This window comes from Rhea pennata, chromosome 5 (genome assembly GCF_028389875.1).
Source record: "Rhea pennata isolate bPtePen1 chromosome 5, bPtePen1.pri, whole genome shotgun sequence".
In the NCBI taxonomy this organism is placed as follows: domain Eukaryota; kingdom Metazoa; phylum Chordata; class Aves; order Rheiformes; family Rheidae; genus Rhea; species Rhea pennata.
The window spans coordinates 59,197,024-59,218,012 of NC_084667.1; the positions used below are offsets into that span (position 1 = coordinate 59,197,024).

General features: G+C 47.5%; 1 long non-coding RNA gene across 1 annotated transcript; it reads right to left on the bottom strand.

Moving 5' to 3' along the window:
- Positions 1 to 16,405: 16,405 nt before the first annotated feature.
- LOC134141092 (uncharacterized) lies at positions 16,406 to 20,756 on the bottom strand. The gene is made up of 3 exons (XR_009958539.1): positions 20,719 to 20,756; positions 19,597 to 19,720; positions 16,406 to 17,138 (listed from the first exon to the last, which is right to left on the bottom strand). It is a non-coding gene; the product is annotated as an uncharacterized LOC134141092 (long non-coding RNA).
- Positions 20,757 to 20,989: the final 233 nt, after the last annotated feature.

Here is a 20,989-nt window from a genome sequence, read left to right on the forward strand (position 1 = left end):
CACGCGTATACACGTTTGTGTGTGCTTAAACACCAGCACCGAGGTAATGCTAAGGCACCGATATAAACCAGAAAAAGGGTGGAGAAATACAAAGTTAGTGCTACAAACCTGTCCTTAACTTACCTCAAGGTAATTCTGATTCTCTGACAAGTGGGAAGACTTGTGATGCCTGTGGTCTGGAGGTCTTGGGATCCCCCGCTTCACTAAGGATAATTCCAGCCTTAGATTTGTTTTTTTTTTTTCCCCTTGACAGACTGTATTTTAAAATGGTGTAACATTTAAACAGGACTAAAGAGGAAGAAAGTCCTATTTCTGTCCTACAAATATGCTTGGAATGGAAATACTGATGTGTCTTCATGGAGTTAGAAATAAGGCTAATGCTTCTTTGCCTACAAAGCCCAATTCAAAACCCCCTGAAATAACCATTGACCCCTCCCTCCCTGAGGGGGGGTAAGCATTGCATAACAAGAGAAGGATTTAATTCCTCTCCTTGCAATATTAAAAAGACTTCTGTGTTTTTGATGCCAATCACAGCCATGGCTAGCAGCAGACTGCTTCCTGCTGTTGCGTTTTTGTGAGGCTCATAGGGAGGATCTCATATCATCCAGCTTAGACAGGACTGCACTGCCAGAACCTCCGTTATTTTCCTCTATGTATCATCACCCATGCTGTATGCTCTAGCTGTATTCTTTGCTGCCAAAAGTGGTAAATTAGAAACATCTTTCCTGCCATACTGGGAGAATCTGCCTGGGCCATACTTTCAGAGACTTACTTCTCTTTATAATACACTGTAATCTTCATGTAGAATGAAACATCTCTTCTCCATGTCCTGACGCAATACAATCTGCATTGGCAGAACATACTTTTCATTGCAGGTTATCTACCAGGATACATCAGTTGTGGACAGGCACTAGTACACAGCTCTGCCTGACCACCAGCCAGTTTCAACTTGTCCCTGCTGTGCTCCGTGCCCTACAAGTTAGCACAGAGAGTGTCTCTGAAACCTTGCAGCCTACCAGACAAACAGTAATGACTAAAAAGAGGCTTGTGAAACTCTCAGAGGTCTGCTGCTGTTCACTGTTTAGCTGAGTTTTAATTATAGCATTAAAGATCTGTATCTCATTGTGGCTGTCTCCTGCTTACCTGTTGGCACAACAACATTGTTTTCCTCTGAAGGTGATGCGATCATAAATCCTGCTTTTGTACCTTAAAGGGATAAAGCAGCAAAAATATTAAGCTCACTATTCTGCTTTATTTCCTGGCCTATCTTCTGCTTAGGTACTTTGGGATACGTGATGGTGAGGAGATGGTTCTTACTGGGAAGCTTTCCAGTGATCAGGGTTCTGTTTCGCTCACTCCCTTGAGAGCACATCTGTGCTCTGTTAGTGCTGGTGAACGGGATGATTGCGGAAGTCGTGGTGACCTAGAAGGGAGAGGTCTCAGAGATGCAGTGAGCCTAGATCTACTAGTGAGTGTACCAAAAGAGCCTGCATTGTGTAGGTGGGCACATGCACTGGGAAAGCCATGTGTTCATGCCTTAGAAGGTTTCTTCTGGACAGAGACTAGAGAAAACTATGTACCTTCTTGGGCTGCAATAGAGGTTAGTGCTCCAAACTTTCCTCCGATGCCTGCAAGAGCTGTGCAGGCTCAGGGAATGAGGGAGGGTTGAGAATTGGTTGTACTCTCAGAGGCCATTCCAGGACTTCATCTCTCTGTCTGCTTGCGCAGAAATGAGAGAGGCACAATAAGAGCAAAGCGGGAGAGTTGGCGTTGTATAACCGTGATGTTACACCAAAGGTACATGCAGCTGTGATTGGTCAAAGAAAGGAAAGGGTTACTCAAGTACCAGAAAGTTCTGTCTCTGTCACCATGAGGGAAAGCATTTACATGCTATTGGCCTCTCGAGTGATCCTGAGGAACTATGTTGTTCAGATGCCAGAGGAGGAGAGCCAGATTGTGTTATTTCCTTTCTCCCTCTGTGACAGCTTCTGAACTGGAATGAATTTGCATCAGTATCAACACAAGGAGCAAATAAACTTGAATTAAATTGCTAAATAAAAATAACCCTCCCAGCTGATACCCGGCCCTTTACCTGCATATCTCACCCAGGAGCTCTGTGTCCTTTTGTTGGCTGTTCAGGACATGCTGTTCTCCTCTGCAGGAGGGCAACAGCTTTGAACTCTTAGGCTAGCTGGCTGATACGCCAATAGAAATAAATGCAGAAGCCAGCTGGGAACACTGGCCTAAGGTGGTCTCACCTTACTGACATGTTTGTACTCAGTGACTCAGGTAAATCAGCTACAACTGTGCCTGTGGTCCATTCCCATCATCTCCCACCTTCTGCCTTCCAACTGAAAGCAGACAAAGCTATCTTGCTGCCATGTGTGAGCTCCAAGGCACTCTTCCTGGCTCTCCGAAATGACTCAGATTGCACAGCCAGGTTTTTTGCAGCTGCAGGCATTTTTCTCTTCCTTACAACTGCTGTCCAGCAAGGCAGGGAGAAGAGCTATTGTTTTCCACCACAACATCAGGACATACAACCGCAAAGGCTCTGCAGGTGAGGCTGCTGCGAGTAGGTGACGTGTGCTCTGCTGAGGAGCTGCCTGACTCTGCTCCTGACCTCCGGGCACCCTACCGAGAGCGGTATGCTGCCATAGCAACAGCACAGCATCCTTCAAACTGCTGAAGACTTCAGCCGTAAGTTATTTCAGTGGGGGCTGAGTGGGTTGATGCTAAATATTCCATTCCTTTGTAGTTCTTAAGAGGGAGAGTTGTGTGAATGATTCCACTGGAGTTGTGGAGAAGTACTCACAGGATGTCCACCTAGCTGCAAAGAAGTGTCACAGACCAGGACCATACGACTGGCGAGCTATTGCTCCCAAAGGAGGTGGCTGAGTCAAGTGGAGGAAAGTAGCTTTTCCATTTTTTTCCATCTTTTTCCAGCTAGCATTGGTACTGCTTCAGCATGAAGCCCAGGTACATGACTAGTTGTGGTCAACCAGGAGAAACCGTTACCTAAGTGACTTCCTTTGGATTAGGTACCACGAAGGAGCGGGAAATCTGCAGTGGGATTTTCCTCACTTTCTCCCTAATGCTGTTCTGGGGGGAGCTGTAATGTTCCTCCCTTTCTCGAGTGAAAAGTACATTAGCAGTAGTTATCCCCAAGGTGGGTGTTCAGGGTACAGCCGGACTGGTCCCTCAGCATGTGGAAGGAAAGGTGGTGATGCCAAAATGCTGTGCCTCTGGTGTTTTCAGAAATGCTGTGTATGTCCCCACAGTACTTCTGGGGAAATGACCATGTCTACGCACCATTTCTGTGCCTAATGAAGCTATAGTGTGGTTCCTTTTTCAAAATCAGCTTGGTCAAAGCTGCATCTTCTAGTCTCCTTGTGCTCAGCTATTAAAAATCCTTGCCTGGGCTCTGCCCTGACTTCAGCACGGCAAACTGTCTTGCCACCTTCCAGCTAGCCTCTCTCCCCTCTGCAGAACCTCGTCTGGCCAAGGAGAGCCTGTAAAGAGGAAGGCATTTGGGCTAGTGGAGCTCTGCTTGCTGCAGGATGGAGCTGGAGGTGATGACGTGAGTCTCACCATGGAAGGTGCACATGGGGCAGAACGGAGGAGCCTGGCATCGGCAGAGTGGTTTCCAGGAGTGGGTTCCTCCTTTCTTGGGTGTTTTTGTTTGTTTGTTTGTGTGTTTCAATGAAGAGGCAATTCCTCAGAAGGTTCCAGCTGTTCCCCTTAAAAAACATAAATCAGAAATGCTCATTAGTCTATATAGTCTAGTTATACAGTCTGTACAGTCTATCATTAGTCTGTACGTCTCTAATCTTGCATCTCAGTGAGTCGGTTTAATCAGGCTGCTCTAACAAGCCGTGCAGGCGACGGCATCGCTGGGATCTAGACTGTTGGTGTGAAAAGGAGAGAAGGAGAGAAAAGAGATGTGTTTCATTCAGCCAGCTCCTTTGTGCCCTCCAGCTCCTTCTGACTGAGGGGGGAAAGGGTATCGGACCAGAGGCATGCAACGTGCCTCCCTAGGAGAAGAAATGTGATCTTTTTCTGCATGATAAATCTCTGCGTAGGACATTATTTCTGCTTCCTCATTCCTCTTGGAGCTTGATTTTGATCCTGCGAATGTTTCCTCGGGGAGGGGGAGGGTACTTGTAAAACAGCCGTGGTAGGAGATGGGAACGCGCGGTGCCGTTGTGAGAGCTTGGCACGTTGTGCTGCACTCACCTGCCTCCCTGCTATGGTGCTGCTGGCTGCTCCATGCTGGGCAGTCAGAGGTGGCCCCATTCTGGTGACTTGGCCATTTTGTATCCCTGTAACTTGTGGTCTTCCTGAAGTATTTCAGAGCATCTTTTAAAGATGAAGAAAGAACAAATTTCTCAAAGGAAAAGGGATCTCACGCCTTAGCATCGAATGACTTTCCTTAAACTTTGGTGGGATTTCAGCACAAACACCTCGACGGCCTGGGCCGTAAGTGCACAGGTTTCTGTGGGACTCGCTTGGCACCGCTGTGCTACAGCGACCGTCCTCACGTTGATGGCTGGTGCAGAGCGGACTGCGCGAGTCAGGGGCCGGCTGGAAAACAGGACCAGAAGTCCTGGACCTACCCCCTGCTCTAAGGGTTACACTTCCTTCCCGAATAACCACTTTTCTAATGCTAAGCAGCTACCCTCCAAGGCAAGCCTGTACACAGCAAGGTGGCATCGCCCACAAGCTCCTGCAGTACCTGGATGCAAGCAGAGCTGGCTGCTGTTCACCGTGCCGCGGGTCGTCACCGAATCAGAGCTTGCAGCCGTATCAGTGCTTGCTGATTTTCTGAGACTCTAATTCATTTTATTCTGTAGCCATTTTTGTTAATTAGCGGAATCAATATTATGCAGATTAAAAAATGTAAATCAACCTCTTTGAATTAGCAAAGTGGCCTTTTTTTAAATCCGTATGCTATCCCAAGTCTATAAATATACATGCTTCATAAAAATCAGCTGCTTATGGTTGATCTTATAGCAGAGAGGATGATTTAAAGAGGCTTATATGCTGCCTTGTTTTTACCAGGGCTGAAAAAATGCCCTATTCCCTGTGAATTAGAAGGATCGTAGGCAGATCCTGTCCATTTTCCCGCCAGCTGAGACATGGCACTGGTTTCAGATAGTCTCTGTAACACTGAGCACAGCACAGTAACACTGAGAGAAAACAGTCAGATTTTGTCACACTTTTGCAGAATACCAGCCAGTGTTTGATTTCCTCAAGTGAAAATCAGCAAAGCAGAAACACCAGGTAGACGGCTAATTGCTCCCGCGGCCCGTGGCTTCGCTGCTCCCGGCCCCGGTTTGCTCTAGAGCGTGCACCGGCGGTTGCGTTGAGTTATACCCCCAGCGACGACAGCAGCAGAACACTGCGAATAGCTGTAGCTGATCGTGGAGTTAAATGGCCATTTAACTCGAAGATCCTGCTCTACCTTCCCGGCAGCGGCACTGCAGAGCTCCTCGACGCCTCCGCGAAGGTGAGGGCTGCTTGGTGCAAGCCCGGCTCGAGTCCCGGGTTGTGCTTCCAGCCCCAGCAGTACGATTCACGTTGCCGAATTCTCGGGCTGCTCCACAGCCACCCCCGAGCTGGGAGGCTTTCATCTCAACTTTGTTTCCTAAACATTTAAAAGCCTTTGAAAAGCAGAGGGCTTGCTCAGCTGTGTCTGTAAACATTCAAATTATGCTTGACTTGTTTTCTACCCTGTATTTATCCCCTGAGTGTGCTTGTGGCTATTTAGCAAATGCAGGAACCCCGTGAGCCCGAAGCTGTTAGGGAGGAAGCCTCACTCCGCCAGCACGGCCCGGGGAGCCGGACCTCCTGGCGCCCCTTCCCGAATTTGCTGTGAACCAATAGGCCAGGCTTTTGAACTCCTAGAACCTCCTTTTCTCCCCAAACAGGTGACTGGAGATTAATGCTAAAATGCTTTTTGACTTATAGACCTTAGGATTTTTACTGCCTTTTTTTAAGAGCCAGCGCTCTGCCTTGCGAACCGTCCGTGTCGCGATAGCTGATGACCCCGCTCTTCCCTGAGAGGCCCCACCAGGCTGCAAAGTGGTATCTGTTTGCTGGGCTTGACTACAGCTGCCAGTGGCACTGCAGCTTTCTCTGGTTACTAATAAATCCAAATCTTCCACTTCTAGGAAAAAAAAAATCAAGAAACATACACCACAAATTTCATGAGATTTTCAGCAACCCAGGCTGAAAATCGGTGTTTACGTGCTTGGAATTTATTAAAAATGATTGCTATTTATGCATTTTTTGGCTTTTTTCCAATGTAATCAGCATAATTTGACTGTGCTGTAATAAATCTGCAAGACTCCAGAACTGCTTTGCAGATCATGCATATTTAGTAGATTTCTGGATCTCTGAGTCAACAGCTTTGGAAAAAAAGCTGGAAATGCCCATCAGTTTTCCCACAAGAAGAGAGACAAACCCTGGGCACACTAGAAAAATGGCTACAGATGTAGACACATGTGAGAGGTCTTCGCTAAAGAAAAGCAAAGAAATTGAGATATTAAACAGCAATTAATTTACTTCTAAATATTTCAAGAATAAAGACCTTATTATAACCTTATCTCACTCTTCTGTGGGAATCAAACATCATTCTTTTAAAACCAATGGATCTAAACCAGTGTGGGATAAAAAGAAAAATGTAGTAGAAGTTAGGAAGATCATTACTGAATTCCCCCACAAGTCAGTTCGAGTAATCCAAAAGCTAAGACGTCAGTAAAAAGGAAAAAACTGTGACTATCATACTGGGAAGAGAACCAGAAGTCACTCTGCCAATATGCGAAGACTTCTTCATTCTCTAAGGTTTCTAAAAGTTTCCTCAAGAGACAGCAATAACGCTATAATAAATGTTCCAGCAGATGATGAAGAACAATAACAGCTGGTCCGAAGATCACTGCAAACAATGGAAAGTCCCAAGTTGACTTACTCAGTCTTGAATCAAGTCCAAAATTCAGAGGATTTCTGAGAAGAGGTAAAACCAGCTGGCTGCCTGCCATAGGGGTACTAGCACGAGGAAGAAGCTTGAACGGCCCCACAATTCAGGTCCCTTCCCACGACTGTTGGCACCAGTCGGGTACACTGGAAAAGCACGCTGGCCTCCCCGGTGAGACGCAGGGTGACGAGTGACACGGGCAGACCCCGGAGGCCGTCCTCAGGCTCCGCTCTGCAGGAGTCTCGTCCCTCAGACCGCCGCGGTGCCCGTAAAACCTCAGCTGAACGTGACAGGGGTATTTACGTGCCCCTCAGTGTAGTCACAAGCAGCCAGGGGGCCGTCCTGACCCCACCGCTACCAGTTTTACGCGAGGTCTCGCAGTTGAGGTCGCCGGCGCGGAGCTTATCACGCCGCACATGGGGCCTCTCGGGCCAGCCGTGCTCCGGTTTCTGCTCCGGTCCGGTTAACGTCCCAGAGCTCTTCACCTTCGGAGAGTACTCGGGGAGAGACCCGCACGCCAGACTGCTCTGATTATTTCCCCTTATAATCTTCAGCGAAGGCCTTTCTTGTTGTGCAAGAGCAGGACGCTGTCACGTCTCTGCCCACAGACCTTGTCTTCGTACCCGGCGCAATTAGGGATAACGAGGCGATTTCGCCGACGGACGGACGGGCATTCGGCTCATCATCTTTGAAACGCAGATTTACAAGGCAGGACGGCTTTGGGAGCACCTAAAGGAAGCCCTGGCGCTAGAGCCTAACTTTCGTTACGCCCAGCCCGCGGGAGCTGCGGGCAGGAGCCGCCGCGCCGAGCGCGGACGCCGCAAAGGGTTTCCGCTCGGTTTAACTACGGATTGCCAGGAACGGGGCCGCCGCGGGGACGCAAGTGCAAGAAATCATCTTAGAAAAGAACCAAACTTACATGTGAGCAGAGTTTCAACAACAGAATTGTTTCTTTAACAGGAAAATCAGGCTAGAGAAAGAATAAAAAAATCATCCAATTCCTGAGCCTTTCACTAGGCACGTGCTTATTTTGTCACATTGCAGAAAACTATGCAACTTTTTTTTTTTTTTTTTTTTTCCGAGCGGCGGCTTGGGTTGCATCAGACACTTTTGCCTAGTTACAAGAAATACACCTAAAAATAATCCTAATGCTCCTTGTGCAAGCACATACATTATAAGCACACTCCTTTCCCAAATTCCTATGCCTACGCCATGTAACGGCATTGACTGCAACAAGGCTTTTCCCATTACATGGTTAAACCCTGCCTGTAGCACGAACAGAGCTGGTGAAGCCTAGTCCTTGTTGGATTCAAAATCCCTCTGGAATTCACGTTAATTTATCCAAAGAGGCACTTAGAAATACAGCGCAGGGCTTTAAACCCCCTTCCCGCTGTTATTTTCGAGCACAAGCTCCAGCAGCTATGAAGCATTTATTTAACTCTCACCAACAACTTTTCATTTTGGTCTCGTTTTAACGTGGCCGTTTAAAGCCTTTTCCCACTCGCAGCAGCTTGCTTCGGCGTTAGTGGGGCCGTGCCCAAGAGGAGCAGCGCGGTGCACCCCGGGGCCCCCTTCCCCGCCGGCCCCGCGCCGTCTCAGGGCTTTGCACGGCTCCCGGAGGACAGCGTAGGTCGGCTCCTGCCCCGAGAGGCATGTTGGCACTTTGGCGTATGTAACGTAGTGCGGTCAGCAGCCTTTTCTTTATCTCCTTAATCAGCTTCATAGCTTTACTTGACTGCGTCATGTTGCGAATTCATTAGACATTGGTTAGGGTTTTTTGGGTTTTTTTTTGCATTTAAAGGTTTTGTCTAGGGAGAACAAAGTGACTGTAGCCCAAACACAAATAATCATGCCCCATCAGGAGTACGCACTTGCAAAGCAAAGGGTAGGCAGTAACCCAAGACTCTCGCCTGAGGTAGAAGTGCCCCAGAGGAAAGTCTCCCGTTGCCCTCCCAAGCAGAAGGAGCTCGGTGCGCAACGCGTAATCTGTGACGCCGCGGGCACCGATAAAAGATTGCAGCAGCAATGGACCAAAGAGTGCCACGTTCGCTAATGGGACGCTCAGCGGGCGAGCGTAGGTCCCTCTGCATGCAGACACACGTGTGTGTGTCCCTGGCACCTCCTGGGACGCTGCAGGACACTGGTTTTGCACAATTAGAGAAACCACCTTCTCTCCCCATCTGCCTCCCCAAGAAGAAGGAAGGAGACAGGTGGCTCTAGAACAACTTCAGAAACTCAGGCCCCAGCTGGGAAGACTTTTTTCATTTGCCTTGTTGAAACTGGTCTTTCCAGTTCTCCACCAGACCTCCTCCTTGCAGCCAGACTTGCCACTGAGAAAATGCTCAGGCCAGCATGGATTTGGGGAGGGCCCAGAGGGAAGGAGCCTTCCCATGGGGGTAATGAATGAGTATGGACAGTTTTTAACAAACCCAACTCCATGTGGGCTGCTTCTTGGCCCATTCAAAATAAAGAAATCCAGGAAAATGTGAATAGATGGACAGGAAAGTTTCACCTGATGCCGGAAGAGTTTGTGTGTTTGGCCTTGGGTGGATCACTGAGGTTCTGCCTTGTGTGGAGGGCAAGAACCTGCTCTCAGTCAGTAAGGGCCATTTAAGGGCCTAGCTCAGTGCCATCCATTTCTTCTTCACATTAATCCCTCTAACATGCTTGTTTACAATATTACTCTACCCTACAAAGGTCTTATGGGGATGAAGATAGATTATATGCAGAAAGCAAAGTGAAGGGGGCTTTATACATTTAGTATATTATTGATTTATTGATTAATAATTAATTAATGCTTTTTGGGGTGCTCAGGTGTGGTGAAATTAGGGTCTGGTGTAAGTTACGTAGATCAGGGCTATTATCTATATTCAAACTTTCTGAAAAATGGGGCACGGTCCGATATAATTCAGCCTTATCTCTACAACAAATATGCACTCAACATTCTTTACCCTTTTAGCAACCTGAAAACGAACTATTTGATGATCTCCGAAGCAGAGTTGCAACAGCCAAGCTCAGTCATAATGCAGACTAGTTGGAAGCAGATTAGTTTGTGTTAGGCCAGACTAAAGAAGGAGCAGTGCGACCCAGTCTAGTGCACTCCCTGCCGCCTGTTACCTGCACCAGCCGTCTGCATTGCAGTAGAGGCACTGTCCAGAAGGAAAAGATGAGGATTTTCTGCTATGATCAGCTCTCACCTGCTAGATGAGTTATTAAAGGGCCATAAAAAGCCCTGTCATGGATTTATTTGCTTTTAATTCATTTCGCTTTTCTTCACCCTGCAAGACGGTCTTGATTCTGCCCTCTTACCATTTGTAAGGAACATATATAAAACCAGCTGAAAAGAATATTAAAGATCCCCTGGTTTCAATGAGCATTGGATCAGGTCCGGGAAGCCCAACCACAGATTTTGGTGCTCTCGACTCCGTGATGGTCATCAAACCCTGGTGTCTCAGCTCCCCGAAGAGGTGTTCAAATGGTCGGCCAGCAGAGCTGGGTAACTGCTCAGCTTGTTCCCAGGTGTGTGGCTGCTGCCAGACCGTGACCTGAGTATCTGTTACCATCCAATGCTGCAAGTTAATGAACAAGCTGTTCCGTCATTTTCCTCCAGATCTTCACAAGATACAGCCTGTTCTCAATGCAAACAGCAAGAATCTCAAAAACTTTTTCTCACAGCACACGAAACTAGAGGAAAATGTTTCTTCCCTAGATCTGATACTATTTAAGAAGTCTTAATGAGCTTCTCTTATTCATAAGAATGCTTTGTTTTTAATAGCTTGTCATTTCATATTTAAGTAACAGTTTTTAATGTCTTTTTTATCTCTCCAAAGTTGCAACATTTTTCTTTCAACCTTCCTCCAAAATCCATGTTATAGAGTATATATGGTATGGCCTTTCACCCGCCTCTCCCCAAGGCCAGCAAACTGCCAAATGGCAACTATGAGGAAATTTCAGCAGGAAATGTTAATTTTAATAAGAAAAGAAAAAGCCTAAGGAAGAAAGTCAAAGTTAGCTTTCGCTGTCAGTGGAAACTGCTTGCTTCCATGGGACCCAGGAACATTAGACCCAGAGGATTCAACTCATATGAGCAGCTCTGCTGGACTTTCTGTCTAGCCTTATCTTTTAAGGTCCAATTTAGCATCCAGTAACATGAACAAAGTGTCTCTGAATTGCACCTGCCTGCAAAAGGTGCAAGAACCGTACTTTCCACTGTAGGTTTTAATGTGCTCTAATGTCACGCCCGTGTTTTCAAACAGCCTGCTGTGTGCTTCAGCAGAACAATAGCAGTATCTGAACAGGGATAAGACCTTAATAAACCTGTTCACCTTGTTAAACAAAGAGGACTTTGATTCTACTGGGACAGCGCATTTAGTGAAAACTTTATTTGCAAACAGGCCTTTCCCTTTAGCATAATAGAAAACTCCGTTGACCTCCAAAGGCTTTTGAATTCACATGCAGCAAAGAAATGGCAAGGTGAGCACCTGACTTTCAATCTGTTTGCTAGATCTGCCACTCCTGGCCCAGCCTCAGTGCATAACCTTCATTTATTTCCTCCACACTTGCAGCTGAGAGTTTCACCATCAGCTCCTGAACGCTTTGAAAAACTTTTCAGCCCCACTCAAAATGGTGACAGCGACGAGAGAGAAGGATTAAAGGACATTGTGGGATGTCATAGGAACTACGATATCTCTTCCATTCTCTGCTAATATTTTATAGGGCCTTATTTCCTCATCTATTTGTCTTATGCAAATACTTCCTATCAGCAGATAAACCAGCCTGCGCCACCAGGCTACGTGATTAAGGTGTCTGGGCTCGAGGTGGCACAGTGGCAGCACGTGTGCCAGGCAGAACAGGCGGATTTTTTCTGTCTAAAAAATCATTTGTACTAAGTATAAGGAATTTGCTCAACACAAATGAAATATCTAGCACAATGTTTTACAGAGCACCACAGACTGGACCCTCTAATCTAGCCAAAATAAGCCCAGTGCAGAACTGGGAGGGAGGCAGGATTGGAAACATGGCTGTAATCCCTTTACCCCCTGGGATGGCTGATGGCCCTGCCTGTTCAGTGCTGACAGTAAATTAGACCAGCCCCAGAGAGACCTAATACAAACCTAGCTGCTAATGTGACATCCAGGAGCTGCTGGAGGTCACCAACAATGCTTCCTTTCTTCTAAGGAAAGCAACTGGGGACTAATTTCCAAGACTGCCATGTATTAATTGTTTCCTTCAGTGGAAACATGCCTAGGATACAGGGATCAGATCTAAACCCACTGACGTCCTTGGAAATCTTCCCATTGACTTCTGCGATCTTTGAATCAGTCGTTAACTTCTGTGGCTGTGCAGAAACAGGGATATGCAGTGCTCTGCAGCAATCTTTTCAAGATGTATTTGGGATTGTACCTCCATATGGCAACCTGTAGTTTAGGAGCTTAATCATTAGACAGGAACAAGACTAGCTGGAAGATTTTTCACTTTCTTGCAAGGAGTTAATTTTCTCCTCTGCTATATTAGACATCATACATGTATTGTCATTAGTTTCTTACCCCCCTCCAGGTCAGAGAGATGCTTAATCACTGCTTGTCAAGTCCTGCCCCTCCATATTTCAACTTGCCAAATTAAAATGCTGCTATTTGCTCCCTGGGCAGCCTGTAATAAACCAGGGCAGCAATCAATAAACGTCCTTAACTGGAGCTCAGGCTGCAGGCGGAAGTGTTGCCTAAAACAACGAAGGGAGGATAAATCCTTGTTTCCTTCCCCCGGCACCACCGGTCACACGTACGCGCTGATTCACTCGTTAGCTGGCCACGAGCAGAGGTGCCGCAGCCGAGGCGCTGCAGAGCAGCCAAGGACGAGGTGCACGAGGAGCCGGGAAGGTTTCAGGTGTCCGTAGCCCTGGGCAGCTCCCAGCATTGCCACCACCCCGGAGTCTCCATGCCGGAGGGCCCACGGCACAGCAAACGCAGCAGCAGCAGTGCTTCCCATATCATCCCCTCCTATGGGACAAATTTCATGTTGGTCTCACACAAGTCTGGGGTGGCCTCTGCCATCCACCCGTGTATAATTGCTCTGCACCCCGCCAGTAGGAGCCGGGGATTTCTCCCTGGCCTCCGCAGGTTTCTATCTCCAAGCTTGCAGGTCCATAACTGTGGTCAGAGTTGCAAACACTGCTCAGATACATGTGATGCCCTCCTCCTCCCCGTGTTTGCTCCCTTCTTGTTCATTAGACATCTTTGGAAGCAAATGAACATCATCCTTCTCCCACCAGCTGTCCTGCTGGAAGCTAGCGAGAACATTCTTCTTACAGGCACTTAACCTTTGGTCAAGGCTACATGACTGTAATAAAACTAAAGTAAAAATTAGTCCACAGCGTTCCCTGCTGCAGTTAAACCCAAAGGCGTTGCCAGGACAGGAAAGCTGCTTCTTGTTGCAACTTGCTGATTAAATTGAGGTACCGAATGCTTCTTCAAAGGGCAGCCTAAATAAGGGTTGTTAATTCTGCCGGTGACACAGCCAGCAACTGATGTGGAAAAGGGTTGATGGGTGGCAAAAACTACCACCTGAAAATGATTTTTTTTAAAAAAGGAAAAAAGTTTACCTGATCCTGACTTGTGAACAAGGCTGATCAATAAATGCTTTTTTCTTTACCAGCTCTGAGCTAATTAAGGGACAGCTGTGCTAAGGCCCAGGCTGAGGCCATGCTCTAGACTGGGCACAGCCAGAGGGCCTGTCCCCGGTGCCCAGCGCAGGCAGCCCCAAGCTGGCGCCGGCAGGGACAACTTCACATTGGAAAATGCAACTGCAGCTACAGGGCTTCCAGTCTGGAGGCATCAACGTGGCGTCGCTCCACATTACATGGGGTGACCGGCTCACGGCTCTGCTCCGGTATGGCTGCGTTGAGCAAAGCTGCCCAAGACATGTAGGCTCACCCCAAGGAGAAAGTCATCTGCTGAACGGGATGAAATCACTCCCTCATCCCTCCCCGGCTCCAGGCCCTGCAGCAGTCCCCTCCTGAGCTGCCTCTTGCAGTCATCAGCCCGTCCATGAATCACTTCAACTCACTGCAACAGCAGAAAACCACCCAAGGGTTTTTTTTTATTATTATTATTTCCCCCTGACATTTTTATGAGTTAAGCAATTCACAGCAGGGCTCCGAAGGATGCCAAGCCTGGTGTGAGGAGAGCTGTAGGGACACGAGCCAGGAGAAGGAGCTACCCCTTTGGGGGATGGTGAGCTGCCAGACTGGCTCCTTGGGGCCAGGGGAGCCGCGTGCTCAGGGACGTGCCGGAGGCTGCGTGGGAAAACAGGGGTGCAGCCTCTTCATCCGGGGGTGCACGGCTTTCACCGCAAGGGCAGGTTCTCTTCCGTGGCCTGTGACGGGAGAAGGGGAGCCCATGCTCCACGCAGCGCATGTCCCCACGTTCGTAGTGAGGACAAAATGGTTCATCTCTGCTCCACTTGCTGCCCGTGTCTGTGGCCCTTGCCAGCCTGGGCACGAGAGGAGCTGCGAAGGCATTCATCAGCAGGAAATCTCCAGTGACTGATGTCACCAGTTAGCTGTGTGATCCCCAAACCCTTCGCCCTGACGGGCATGCTCGCGGGGCAAACAGCCCCACGGCGCCCACAGCCATTGCTCCAGGGACCGCGTCTGCTGCGCGGCATCTAGCCCTACCCGTGCTCGCGCGGATGTTAAGCAGCGCTGGCACGGAAAGGTCCTGCTCGGCTTTAGCAACGGTGTAAGAAAACCGGGTACTGTGCCAGTAGCAAGCATTTGCAGACTTAGGCCCTGTATTTAAGTGGTTCCAAATGCTTAACGTTGATGTCTCATTAGACACAATAAAAAGACGTCAGCGATACGGAATGGGGTTGCGTGACGGTGGATTTACCCCAGAGGCATTTGGGTAATCTCTATAGTAATTGCATCTTGCTTTGTACATTTTTGCCCAGTGAAAACTAAAAGCAGTACCTGTCTTAAGCACAGGCACAGGCATTTTAATTTCACTTGAACACACAAAGCAGTGAGAGGTGGTTTTCTTTCCTGCTGTCTCTGCTTGGGTTCCTGAGTGCATCTACAAGTGCTTGCATTTGTTCACCCAATGCCCACACTTCCTTGACACAGTAAAATATCAGCAATATCCGTTCGATTTGATACCAGTCTGGAGGAAGTATATTTTTCAGTTCTTGCCTTATCTTTCTCTGTGAGCCCTAAAAAATAAGTATTCAAAAGTTAGTTCTTGAGTTGACATATGGAGCAAAACTAGGCAAATTAAGTTGTGGAATGATGCTTTGCTCATAGACACAACTCTCAGGGAAGCTTCAGATTAAAAATCATGTGCTATTTAACAAGCGACTGTCTTGTGGGTATATCAGGCACTTAAAGCTAGGAGCTGGAAGAACTCACTGCTGGAAAATACAGCTAGGATACTCTCCTGATCATGCTTGCACTTCATTTCAATTGCATGAAATGGCTTGATGGACTTTGCTTGTCCTAGGAGTCTATTTTGGTCTGTGTTGAGCTCTGTCGGTGCAGCTGCCGTTTAGTCATTATTATTTTATTTTGCCTTCATTATTTTCACTCGGATCATCAATGTTGGCCCAAACCTAACATGACAATTGTCTTACAAACTGAAGAGCTATGTCAGGTCAGAAGTCCTTTCCAAAGCTCTCTTCAGCAGAAGAGGGATCCCTAGGGGGCTTTGAAGCAGATCCTAAGTAGATATATGGCACAACAGCTGCGAGTACTGGAAGGAGAAAAGATTGTAGGGATAGAGTAAAGGAAACAGAAGGTTACACAGATTGCCCAAAATATCCTCTCGTTCTTGCCTGATTTTAAGTCAGTCTTGTCTCCAACTGTAATACATCTACTAATGCAATTCTAAGAAGCACTTTTCCCTGGCCTCCTTTTCCTGCTGTGATCTAATCTCTCTTTCGTTGCCACTGACACTGGAAGCTGAAGGCAGGGGTCAATGGTGTTGCATTTGCAGCTGCCAAGGTGGACAGAAAAAAATAAAGGCAATCCTGGCTGATCTACTAATATTGCACAGCCACGTGTTTTACTAACTAGCTGCATCGTACTGTCCCATACACACCCCAGCACCAGAGACCTGCACGTACACACGGAGTTGCCCCACGCTTCTAACCAAGTTTTCCTTCTGTCTCCATCTTCTCTTGCAATCAGCCTCCAGGAATTTCCAGTTCACACAACAGAAATATTCTGCTGTGACAGCTCTCAGATACAACCCGAAGCCTGAGAGGTGCTACCATGGTGCTGACTGGGAGAAAATATGCCTTGTCAACTCAGTTCTCAGGTGACAATAAGTGTCACATGAATCATCGAGATACCAGCCGGAGAGCACTATTAGTGTCAAGGAGAATAATGCAAAAGATAAGGAGCGTGGAAGAGCACGAGCAGCCCACTCTAATTACTCCCGTCAGTAACAAGTAAATGAATCGAAGCAAGCAAAAAAAGAATAAAGCTGAGAAAAGCACTCCTTATTGCCTGATGGAGAGGGAGGAAGCCCAGATTGGCAGAAGAGAATATGAGCAGCAGTAAGAAAAGCAGAGCCTGAAGCTGCATTGGCCACACACTGCCTTGTGTGACTTTGGCTAAGCTCAATCTTTGTTGTGGAAAATAGGCACAGTGCTCCCTTTCTTGCAGGAACTGCACCCCCAAATTAAACACAGAGGTAACGAGGTAGGAGTCTTCTGGCCACCTCATGGGCAGAGGTCTCATCAGAAGTATGGCGTTGCTGGAGAGCTGTGCTGTGCCGGAGATGCTCGCAGCCAAGGATGTTCTGCCGGGCAGCTGCCTCCTGCGATGTCTGCAGCTCCGCGCCCATCTCCTGCAGACCTTGGTGCTTTCCCCCTTCCACTTGAAAATGGTGGGAATGTACCTCCAGACACTCGTGCTCTTGTCAGGATGGTGCTTGGCTCATGCCACCATCCATGCAGCAACCAGCTGGCTGTTTCCACAAACAGCTCATTTCCCATGGGAGCCTTACCTATGCAAATATCCCAATAAATTAGCTTTTTTAAAAAACAAATACTCCATGCCATGAATCTTTTCTAAGCTGCTCTTTTAGCAGACAGCTTCTGACGTGGGAGATCTTCTGGGAGGGCAGCGTTGCGGCTGAATGAACATATATAGCCATACATACGTATATATCTGGGAATGAGAGACAACAGCTGTCATGGCAGTGTTCAGAAGACTGACTAATCAGGCCAGTTTTATACTTTACAAGCTAAACTTTACTGATTTTGTTCTTTAACAGGACACTTCTTCCCACTGTTCATTCTTACACAGAAGTAGTCATCACTACTCTGTATCCAAAATCCTTAGTCTTTAACATGTATACCCTAAACTAGCTATGAGTACACAACACCACAGAGCTGATGCCATCTCACTGACAGAGACTGAGGTTGATCAAGGATTGAGAGCTCTGTGACAGGCAAGGTCAGGACAAAGGGGGACCTGTCTTCCTTCTTTTCAGATTTTCCTCCCTTATGCTTGGTGATTTTATGCTATTGCCTCATCTGCTCTCCAGAACGGCGGATCTTCTCTGCTTCTGATCTTGCTTATCTGGCTTTTGGATTTGCCAGTCATCATTTTTGTGTGTTTGGGAGAACGTCCTGCCTCTTTGCAGGCCCTTGTGCTCATCTTGCCTGACAAATTCCGTTAGCTGGAGGTCTCCAATGTGCAGCTACCCCCACCTCTGCCTCTGCAGGGTCACACTGCTCACGTGCTTATGGAAAATCCTTCCACATCGTGCTTGGCTCTGCTATCACAGTGTTGCAAAACGCTAACATACTGGTAGTTACCCTGTTTTTGTAGGCTTGTATTTGGGTTCAAGACAAGCTAATATTAAACCTCCAAGACTCCCTTTATGATTTACAGGTGTCACAGACCCCTGCTTTGGTGACTGCTCCCCTCCTTGATGGGATAGAAATTCTCCATTCCCCTCACCCTGAGGCTGAACCCAGGATGGCATACTCTCCTTGCTGGCTCGAGGCTCACTGCAGCTATAGAACTGAGTTTCTCTTCTTAGGGCAAAGCACTGTCTCTATCTTTCCTTGCGATTTTCTTGCACCATCTTGATGGGCCTTCAGCTGCTTCTGGTGTGCATACAATTCTTGGATTTTTCATCATTAAGATACATGCCATAAGTTACAAGAAAAAGACAGACAGTCAACATGCATGTAGTCGTAAAGGGGTCAAGGAATCAACATCATGTGATTCCTGTTCCTGTATTTGAATATTCTGTAAAACATCATACCACACTACTACTCATGAATACTCCTCTTTCTATCCCAGCATCTTCTCTCCAGTTACAAGGGTCTCCGACATTATAGCAAATCTTTTGGCTGAGAACTAGCATGGCTGAAGCCCATTCATGTGAGTTTTAATCAAACCATGCAACCAGGCTCTTTCGCTCCTCGTTCTGGTGGCCAGAGATACTCACCATCATGTTCTGTTAATACCCTCTGCTCTGGAGCAGCAGTATCAACTCAGATCCTGATTTAGACTCTCCACATCCAGGAAGGAAGGAGTGTTTCACAATCTGATTCAGAGTCTCCTGATGTTCAGGAGAAGGGCTTGTTCCAGCCCTGATTCATGCTGTTGTGATCTGATTCAAACCCTCCTGGCCTGAAAGGGAACTGGGACTATGACTCAGACATCCAGGTTCAGAACAGGGTCACTCAGGACCTCCAGAGATCATAACTGGTCTGACCTCTCTAAAAACACCTCTATCCCTTTGCTAACTACTGAGATGAGATGCTATTGCCTGAGCACTTGAGATGAGCTGGTTTGAGATGCACTATATACCAGAGCAACACGAAGAAGTTCAGAGAACACTAGGGCATGAGGATATTCAGACTGAAGCTGTCCCATGAGTAGATGCTAACCCATCTTTGGTCCATGCTGCACTTCCAACCTGTTGCAAGAACCTGCCTGACACAGTGCCAGGTTTGTTCTGCAGACTCTGCTGGCCTGATGCCCTTTGTGTCCTGCCTTGAAGAGTTCAGTGAGCTTTCTCAGCATCAGCAGTGCAGGGTTGTTGGGTTTTGTACCTCGTGCTAACATTTATGCAACCTGACAGTGGCTCTTTAACTCATAATCCCTCAGAGAAGCAGACTGTGTGTTCCTTCCAACTCAGATCAGTCTGGACCTCATCAGTTCTTCTCACTCAAGTGTATCTAGAGAGGCAGCAGATGCACAGACCCAGGCAAAATTGCAGTTCTTTACTACAGTGTTACTGGAATCAAGGCCAATGAATTTTACACTAAATTGGAACAGAATTCATTGGCAAAACCCCTTTGGCTTCCCCAGAACTTCTGATCTCTCTTGGTATATTTTCATTTTTTCATTCCAAATTTCCAGTTATGTTTAAAATTGAGGTTTGGATAGACCACTACACGCAAACTGCTGACACAGTCTGTGTTGATGTCCTTATTCTCAGTGCTCTTGGGTATTTACTGATCCTGCTTTGTCAGTGCTCAGTACTTGAGTGTGCATACACTGAGGAGACTAAAGCTTCAGAAAATTGGGGAATTCTTCACTGGCATCCATTGACAAACAGTGAGAAAAGCTGAGGGAGGATCTAGAGTGGAATCATTAACATTACCTTGTGAACACGAGAGTCCTCTTCACCAGTGCTTCTAGCAGAAACCATCCTCAGATGCGGGCTGGACTGGTCAACTTTCAGGTAGACTAGAGACATCAAATACTTTCTACTGGATCTCTATGCCCTATGGGGAAAAGGGGGGTGCTCAAGCAGACTTGAGACACACCCGGAAATCTCTGGTGGTGCCTGCCTCTCTCTCTGCTGCATCATTATGTGTTGAAAGAGATAGGTAGCATCATCCTTCCACAGGGACCTCAGATCTGCAAATCTGATGGGACAGCACACTAACTTTTGCCAGACTAGAGTTCCCCCCAACACTTAGTTTCCCAAATTTCTGGTCAGAGGATTAAGACAATGTCGTTTTAGGATTTTGTTTTTAAATACTCCTCCTAAAAAATGAACGCATTATACTGATCATGAGCAGAAAGATTTGCAGCCCATAGCTACTCTGCAGAAATAATCAGGGGGACTGTAAACTTTGGCAGTTGAGCTGGGACAACTGGGACCACTCTGGTACCAACAAGTACAAGGGCTGCAGCTTGGGCTTGTGGTACTGTTAGCTGGATGATAAACTAAAACGACCAATACTGATCAAAATCAAATACACATAAAAGATGTCACTAAATGTAATGACATTTGAACTGTCCCCCTGGGCCTTCAAGTCAAGAGCCAAAGAAGAAGGGAAGCGGGATGTCTAACGTCGGCTGTCTCTGGTTGCTTGCAGAAGGCAAGGGGAAGTGGTTCAGCCCTTGCTCTTGAAGCTTTCACAACACTGAGGGCTAAAACCACCTGAGAGGAGAGAATTCTGCCTTCTGAAGCCCACGTCGTAGCAGAACCCAAGACGCGGTGAGACCAGCAAGCATTTTTAACGCGGAATTCTCTATCAAGAAATTCACAGTTTCTTTCTGCTCCTTAATTTTGCTTGTGTAGAGTAGCTTCTATTTCAGAAAGGGAAAAAATGCCTGGCATGCCCGGACGCACTGCTCTGGGCTCTGGCCATGCGCTCATCATGGAAACAGGCCGAGCTTTCCCTGGGCACCGGCGCTCGGCAATCGTCTGCCTCGCTAAAAAAAAATAAAAGAAGAAGAAGAAGAAGAAGAAGAAGCAGTGATCATAACTTACAACTTATCCTAACGCTGAGATCGCTGGCGTTTTCCACAGTGCAAACGGGACAAGCGCCAGGAAGCCGAGGCTGGGGGCTCTGGCGTGTTTATTCCCCGCCGAGCGCGGACCTCCGCGCTCGCGGCCGCGGAGGGAGGCTTTGTCTGCGCTTCGAGCGGAGCACAACCCCCCCGAGGACACACGGGTCCGTTTGCCAAGGGGCAACGCGCTCTGGGCTCGGGGTGGGCTTGCTGGCGAGGCAGGGCGGGACGGGAGCACTGACAAGTCCGGC